Source organism: Panthera pardus, unplaced genomic scaffold, assembly GCF_024362965.1.
Source record: "Panthera pardus isolate Hobbes unplaced genomic scaffold, ASM2436296v1 HiC_scaffold_322, whole genome shotgun sequence".
NCBI classification, from domain to species: Eukaryota; Metazoa; Chordata; class Mammalia; order Carnivora; family Felidae; genus Panthera; species Panthera pardus.
Window position 1 is genome coordinate 156,660 of NW_026526902.1, and position 8,892 is coordinate 165,551.

Below are 8,892 nucleotides of genomic sequence, written 5' to 3' on the forward strand. Positions count from 1 at the left end.
ACACCAGAGAGCACCCCCCTCTTCCTCTTCCTCCCTCCCCGCCCCTACTCCCCCCGCTCTCTCCTCACCTGCACTGAGGAGAGGCCGTGTGAGGACAGAGGAGAAGGTGGACCTCTACAAGCAAGGAAGCAAATTCTCACCAGAAGCTGAATTTGCTGGCACCTTGATCATGGACTTCTAGCATCCAGAACTGTGAGAAAATAAACTTCTGTTGTGTAAGCCACCCAGTGTGAGGTACTTTGCTATAGCAGCTTGAGCAGACTAATACAATTGATCGGCTTTATCCAAGGAAAAAATAAGCTTTTCATACCTTTATGATAGGAGCCAGTTTTGCAACTTGGGGCAAGGTGCCTACTGAAGTTAGGCTTCTACCCTCCCACAGAAACTGAAGATCGGGACACAATCTTGCTTGATGTTTACATTCCAAAGAGATGTTTCCCAGGTCCTTGAAGAACACATTCCTGGGTTATAAAGATGGCAAGGGGCTCTTTTAGCCTTTTTTTCCTTAAATTTATTTATTTATTTATTTATTTATTTATTTATTTATTTATTCATTCATTCATTCATTCAGAGAAGGAGTGGGGGAGGGGCAGAGAGAAAGGGAGACAGAGGATCTGAAGCGTGCTTTGTGCTGACAGCACAGAGCCCGATGCAGGGCTCAAAGTCATGAGCCATGAGATCATGACCTGAGCTGAAGTCGGATACTCGAGCACTGAGCCACCCGGGTGCCTCTACCCTTTAAAAAATACTACCTATTTTCAAAGAAACAAAGAAAGAACTTACAAGGCGTGTAAAGTAAATGCTTTAAGGAAGGGGAGGGGACCATCTCTTCCCATATTTTCAACAGGGAGAATGAAGCCTTTTACTTTATTCTTTTTTAATAAGCTCTATGCCCGATGTGGGGCTCTAACTCATGACCCCGAGATCAAAAGTCACATGTTCTATGGACTGAGCCAGCCAGGTGCCCCTAAGCCTCTTATTTTTAATGTGTACATGTTCTTAAAGTAGCTCTCTCTAAAATATGCTGAATCCTGAAAACTTACTAAGGTCCCTGATTAGTCTGATAGCTCTTTTGTAGACGCCACTAGATTTTCTATATACGTAATCATGTCTGAGAATGAGGGCGGTTTTTCTTCTTTCTTGCCAATCTGGATGCCTGTTATTGCTTGATTTGTCTTCTCATCACGGGTTGGATCCTCCTGCTTCTCTGCATGCCTGGTAATGTTGGGCTGGGCTGGATGCCAGACAGTGTGATTTTTCCTTGGGTTCTGGATGTCTTTGTATTCCTGTTTTAAAGGTTAGAATTTTCTCTTTTTATTTTGGAGACAGAGCGAGCGGGGGAGAGGGGCAGAGGGTGAGAGAGAGAATCTTGAGCAGGCTCCACGCTCAGCACAGAACCCGACTCCAGGCTCGAACCCACGACCCTGGAGCCATGACCTGAGCCAAAATCGAGAGTCAGACGCTCAACCAACTGAGCCACCCAGGTGTCCTTGGATGTCTTTGTATTCCTAAACATAGTCATGAGCTTTGCTCAGGGATGCTGTTAAGTGAGTGGGAAAAGATTGATCCTTTTGAGTCTTGGCTTTTGAAGATTTGCTGCGTGGGACCAGAACAGCTCAGCGGAGGATTCGTTTTTCCCGCTACACTACTGAGGCAAGACCCTTCTGAGTGCCCTGCCCAAGGCCTCCAGAATTATGAGGTCTGTCCTCCCTGCCAGTGGGGATAGCCACCAGTCTCTGTCCTGCTTGCGGGGTCGGCACAATTACCTTTCCTCCTTTAAGATGGTTCTTTCTCTGGCTTCACATGGTTTGCTCACACACTTGTGCTGATCAGTGGTGTGCTGCACACTCCAGCAGGACCCTCTGTGTATACGTGGGCGTCTCACCAATGAGCACTTCCCTTCCCACTTAGAGCTGCGTTTTGTCTCTTAGAACCAAAGTACTCCAACTCATACAGATGAGAACGGTCAGTGGGTTTCAAGCAACAGCCTCAGGAAATGCGGGGTGATTTGGGTGATTCGCAATGACTTACTGGGTGAAGCTGGGGGAGGCCAACAGACTCCCATTCACATCGCAGGACAGGGAAGCAGAGAACCCAACTGTCACCAGTGCGCAACCTGGACCATGTGTTCTCCGAAGGCAAACTCTAGGTAGAGTTTGGGTACACGCTGCCAGGAAGCCATTTTTAAAGGTGACCACGTGGTACACGGTCACGTCTGATGGTCTCGGGTAACCCAGAGCCTGGGAACCACTACTCCAATCTTGACATGATTGCGTCCAGACCCAGAAGGAACCTCCCGGCCTCTCTCTGACCTTGCTGGTGGGGTCCCTTAGCGCAGGCAGCCAAAGTGTGGAGACGTCAAGAAAACCCACCTCAGAAAAGGTCCTGAGAGTTGTTGTCACATTGCCATCGCAATGGTAGCTGGGTCTCCGACCTCCCCGCGCCTCTGTCCTTAATGCAAGAGCACCAAAGAGTGGCTTCCTCGCAGTGGTCGCGAGGATATCTGACATTGTTGGGAAGACTTGGAGAGCCACAAATCCCTCTGAAATGTCACCCGGCTGACTGACACTTCTGTGAGCTTGCCTCCTGGCACTCCAGAAGAAACCAATTTCCTCTGCTTGGGAGAGTTTCTCTATGTCTCCTCTGTCCTTTTTCCTCTCTTCCTCCCTCCCTTCTCTTCTACTCACTCTCCCCCTCCTCCTCCTCCTCCTTTTCCTCTCCCCTCCTCTCTCTTTCCTCCCTTCACTCCCAATGTTCCAGACCATGTCCTTCAGATCATTGCCCTAGACAGGCCATCCTGTCCCACCCAACCTAAATTAGCTGGAACAACAAAAGTGCAAGATTAAACTGAAGGGGGGTTTAGAATTTGCTGAAGATGACATTTCACCTCAAGGGAGAAATACAGATTATTCGCTAAGTGGTTTGGGACACCTTGACTAAAACCTTTTGGAAAGAAAACAAACTTACATACCAATGTTCTTTCTCACGAAAATTACCTCCCAGGATGTTAAAGTTTTAAAGTACTAGAAGATGTTCTCAGTGAATATTTTTGTAATTTTATACTGAGGAAGGCCTTTCATAGGAAATGCAAACCGCAAATTATACTGAAACAAAGGATCACGTAAACAAAAAAGTTTTAAGCCACTCTATACCAAAAGACCAGGAGCAAAGATAAAATGAAGAAATGGCAAGGAAAGGTATTTTCCAATTATAACAAAACTTTGATATTCTCAACAAGTTAAAAAAAAAACACAAGTATTTATTAACCACAGTGGACCAATGCATATTTAAGGCTTCTTTACAGGTTTCTGTAGCTTCCCTTAGGCTATTTCACTCAGTACTATTATTGTTATGGTTAAACATAACAAGAGTGCAAGAGTGGACATCATTTTTTGCGTGTTAAATTTGAGTTATCTTACTCAAATCTGAATAGAGATGTCTACTTGGCAGCTGGATACAGGAGTCTGCGGTGTGGGCAAATGTCTGCGATGAAGATACAAATCTGGGGCCCAGGACACGGCCCAGAGAGCCCCGAGCCTGCACGAGCTCGCCACGGGCAGCCGAGAGCCGGTATAGGGGGACAAGTGGCCCACGCACCGAGCCCTGGGGTCCTGGGACACTCCGAGGTGGCAGAGCAGAGAGGGAGCCGGCGGCAGAGACTGAGGAGGGGAGGGAGGGACCCTAAGACTGCAGGGTGGCCTCCTGGAACAGGAGTGAGACGTGCGCGCCCGCACACACACCTACCCACCCACCCACACACACACCCACCCACCCACCCACACACACACACACCCACCCACCCACACACACCCACCCACCCCCCCCCACACACACACACACACACTGGGGGCAGGAAGGAGGTGGTCAGGAGGGAGGAGAGAGCGATCCTCTCCCCGGGGTGCTGCTGATGGTCAAGGGCGATGAGGCCCTAGAATGCTCACTGTGTTTGACAGCGAGATCCTGAAGACCTGCAAAGACAGGGTCGGTGTGGGGTGCGGGTCAGGAGGGGTCGAGGAAGTCAGGTGCAGGGTGGGAGTTGGGAGGGGACAGGGAGATGGGATGTGAGGTGTGGTTCCAGAGGGGACGGGGAGACCAGGTGCGAGGTGGAGTCAGGAGGCGATGAGGAGATGGGGTACGGGGTGCAGGGCGGGGGTCAGGAGGAGACGGGAAGATTTGGCAAGGGGTGCGGGCTGGAGGTCTGGAGGGGATAAGGAAGTCGGGTGCGGGGTGGGGGCGTGTGTCAGGAGGACACAGGAATGTCAGGTGCGGGGTGGGAGTCGGGAGGGGACCAGGAAGTTGGGTGGGGGGTGGGGGTCAGGAGGAGTCAGGGAGATCGGGTGCTCGGTAGGGTTGGGGGTCAAGAGTGGATGAGGAGGTCAGGTGAGGAGTAGGGGTCAGGACGGGACAGGGAGGTCGGGTATGGGGTGAGGGTCAGGAGGGGATGGGAGGTTGGGTGCAGAGTGGGGGTCAGGTGGGACCTGGAGGCTGGGTGCAGATTCCGGATCGGGAGTGGATGGGGATTTGGGGTGCGGGGTGGGAGTCAGGAGGGGACTTGGAGGTTGGGTGCAGGGTGGGCCAGGAGGGGCCGGGAAATTGGGGTGGCGGGTGGGGGTCAGGACGGGACAAGGTGATCGGGTGCGGGGTGCAGATGGGGGTCCGGAGGGGATGGCGACATTGGGTGCGGGGTGGGGTCAGGAGGGGACCTGGAGGTTGGGTCCAGATTCCGGATCAGGAGAGGATGGGGAATTGGGTGCGGGGTGGGGGTCAGGAGGGGACCTGGAGGTTGGGTGCAGATTCCGGGTCAGTAGGGGTCGGGGAGATGAGGTACGGGGTTGGGGTTCAGGAGGGGATGGGGAGATGGGGTGTGGGGTGTGGGCCAGGAGGGGACGGGGCGTTTGGGGACGGCGGGTCCAAACCACTCCCGGGAAGGGCCGCACTGTGGCCGCCGAGCAGAGAAGGCGGTGGCTTCGGGGTGGCCAAGTCGCAGCGTGTGCAGAGGTGGGGGGCTGCAGCCCTTCCCACGTGCCGGGGACCCGCAGAGAGCGGGGTGCGTGGACGCAGGAGGGACAGAAGAGCTCAGGCAGGGGAGGACGGCTTGGCAAGGGAGGGAGCGGCCCCTCCTCGCCAGCCCGGCTCCGGGGGGGCCCTCCTCCCCCAGGTCCTCACCGCTCCGGACCGAGACGCCTCCTGTCGGAAGCCTAAGTTGCGGCAAAACCTGGAACAGACCATCAGCCTCGTGTGCGGCAACAGCTAAGGGTGGCGGAACCGGTGAGGAGGGGGCGTCCCAGGCCTGAGGTGACCTCGGGGCCGAGCCCTGGATCGGGTGGCACGGGGGCGGGGATGGGGTGGTCACCGGTCTCTCGTGCCCTGCGCACACCCGGGCCCCCTTCATTAGTGCCTTTCTTTGGGCCCTGCGTGGGGGCGGTGGTGACAGGACCAAGGGTCCTGACCCTGGCAGCAGCAATATCCCCGCCCTCCTACCCTCGTGCCCCCGGGTCGTGCCAGCCCCTGCCCCGTCTTCCTGTTTATACCCCCAACCACCTACTGATTTAATTTATCTGCACCTCACCGTGTCCGTCTGTCACCACGTGCCCCTTCTCTGGGATGTGGACAACCTCACGCCCCTTCTGTCCTCGGGTCGTCCTGGCTCCTTGGTGGCACGGTCAGCCTCGGCCTCGCCTCTGCCACCTGCCCCTGGCCGTGGCCGGTCCCGCCGGGTCCGAGCAGGGGCCCCCGACACCAGCAGCACTTGATGGCGAGGAGGGGGGCGCCCAGGGTGATGCGGCGAAGCCATCCCCAGACCGTGGCTGCGCCCAGGGGTCTCCCCGCGGCTGGGTCCCGGCATCCCCTCCGGACTTCTCGGGGGTCGGACCGTACCTTTCTCGGGCGCCCTGTCCCCAGCACCTGGGGAGCTATGAGCGGGTTCGTGCCAGGGCCCCACGTGGGCCAGGGGGCTCTGGAAGTCTCCTTCTCCAGGCCCGAGCGCCCAGCTTCCTCGGCGTGGTGCCCGCTCGGCCCGGACCCCTCACCCCCGCTGCCCTGTCCTGCGCCCGCCCCGAGTGGCCGAGGCGGCAGTGCCTTACCCCTCTGTTCCCTCTTCCCCCGCCGAGGAATCTGGCCCCGGCGCGTGGTCCCGGAAACCCAGCTGGCCCCTCTGTTTTGGCATGAGCTTCTTTGTCGTTGTTCCCGGAACCTTGTTTCTGAACTAAACGTCGGGAAAACGGTGGCCGTGTGTGGCAGGTGGGCGGTCGGCGAGCAGGGAAGCAGGTGGGGAGGCTGTTGGACTCTGGAGGAGCTGGGCTCCCTTTATGGGAGGAAGGGTGACCCGTTGCAGGGGTCCCGCGCATCTGAGGAGGTCCAGGGCCACGTCCGATCCGTGTCAGCAAACCCCGGTGGCTCTCCCGTCAAGATCCAATCGGAACCCGTTCCCTTCTCCCCACCTCCACTGGCCGCAGCCTGGGGGTCTCTCGCCTGCGTGCCAGTCTCCCCACTTCTGTCCTGCCTGCCCTGGTCCCCTTCCCAGCGCAGCAGGCACTGGGGACCTGATAAGACGTAAGTTGCATCCCGTCCCGCTCCGTTCAAGACTCCCTAGGGTCATCGACGGCACCCAAACTCCTTCGTGCCCCACGACGCTTTACTGCCGCAGGTGCACCTCCATGCTGACGGGCCCACCTGCTTCTTACCCCCCGACACCTGTGAAAGTAATGCAGGTGGGGAGAGCGTGGGACGCAACCTTAAGGAGAGCGGCCGGGAATGCTATTTGAGTGGGCCAGATGGAACCCCGGGGGAAGAGAGCTCCAGGCAGGCAAGAGGCAGTGCAAGGGTCCCGAGGCAGGCCTGGGCCTGGTGTGTTTCAGAGAAGGGAGGAGGCCAGTGTGGCTGGATCCGAGTGAGCAAGGTGGAGAGGGGAGGGAAGGAGGCCGTGGAAGATGCGGGCCGGATCACATCTGACTCGGCGGGCCGCGGGGCAGGGCTCTGGCTTAGCCTCTGGGAGGGGAGCCCGGGGACGCGTTGGAATCGACTTGTTTTGTGACCTGACGGACGTGTTAAGGCCGCCCGGCACCTTCAGCGGTCCGTCTGTGGGGCCAGGGCGGTGGCCTAACTCTGGGCTTTGCTGGGAGAGGGAGGGAGGCTCACACTAAGTTCCGGACTCTTGACGATCTGGCCCCACAATTCCGGGCCAGTCTTGGGAGCCCTATCCGGAAAGGGTGGGTCCCAGTGCCCCTTCTCTTTGTCCCTTTCCTCCAGCTGCGCCTTGCAGCCCCTCCCCTCCCTCTCTGGACTCTTACCCACAGAAGACTCTACCACCATACGGCTTGAAGGCCTACCAGCTAGGAGCCAATGCCTTTGTGAACTTAAAGAGCCCAGTTTCTCTGTTAAAAGAAAGGAGAGCCACGTTCTCAGGTGAAGTGACAAGAAAACCTACGGTTCCTCAATTCAATAAAGGACAAGACTTTTCTATTGCAAGTGAAGAAAGACAAAAAGAAAAGCAATAGAAAGTATTCACGACGGGGGTGCCTGGGTGGCTCAGTCGGTTGAGGGTCTGACTTCGGCTCAGGTCACGATCTCACAGTTCGTGGGTTTGAGCCCTGCGTCGAGCTCTGTGCTGACAGCTCAGAGCCTGCAGTCTGCCTCAGATTCTGTGTCTCCCTCTCTGTCTCTCTGCCCCTTCCCCGCTCACGCTGTCTCTGTCTTGCTCTCAAAACTAAATAAAAGCATTCAAAGAAAAAGAGAAAGAAAGAAAGAAAGAAAGAAAGAAAGAAGGAAAGAAAGAAGGAAAGAAGGAAAAAAGGATTCATGTTGGCTTAAGCAAAGGGAGAGTTTCTGGATGTGTGTAACTGAACGATCGTGGCGGGGGCGGGGGCGGGGGCGGGTAGTTCTGTCTTCAGGCATGGCTGGATCCAGGATTTGGTTCTCTGCGACGTGCCTTCCTGCTCTTGCTTCCCATCTGTCCAGTGTCAGCCTGTTCCTTCCCCCCGCCCCCGTAGCCCCAGAAAGGCCGGAAAGGAAGGAACCAAAACCGTGTTTGCTTACAGAGATCATGACCATGCATGTAGAAACTCCGAGGGAACCCTCGTGAGGCTAGCACTCCTGTTTAGCGAGGTTCCAAGACACAAGCTATTCAGAGGGAGCTAACCACCCCCCACCCCGCCCCCAAACCCATAGCCACTTGTGGCACCACTCCCTTGCTCATGGGAAACAAGGCCAGTAAGCCCCAAAACTCCTACTCTAGTGTTTCCGTGCTTATTTCCCTGGTACAAAAGGAGTCTTCTACTTCGGTAGGAAGCCACCCTACTGGTTGGTGGTGCGGGGAGACCAGACTTGTGGCGGCGGGGCGCCTTTTCTGGAGAGCACTTGTGTGCCGAGGAGCTACAGAACGCGGGAATTCTACCTCTTGGAAACGATCTGAAGGAAGTAACTGTTCGCGCAAAGACTTCTGTTCAAGAATCCCATTGACTCACACGACCCATAACAGGGGCAAAGCTGAGAACGACCCGACTGCTCAACATTATGTAATAATACATTTGCGTGTCTCCTGGATAACAGTTTTTGAAGAGTTCTTAGGGAGGGGGAAAGCTAGTACGTTCAACGGGGAAAAACAAAAACAAAACAAAACAAAACAAAAAAGGATCCGGAGAAAAGTTAACGCTAAACTGGAAAATGCATACATTATACGCTGTTATCCATTTAATGGGTAAATACAACTAGGAACGTATTCCAAAACGTCAGCAGTCTTTACCGCCGAATACAGGACCTGGTTTTCCTCTCCCTGAGTCGTCTTCGATAAGCTTGGGCTGCTGGACTACGACTCCCAGAACCTCCCTTCCAACACCAGAACAAAGGTAAGAAAATGTGGAGGCGCAGGAACTGAGAAGAAACTCGGACACAAAA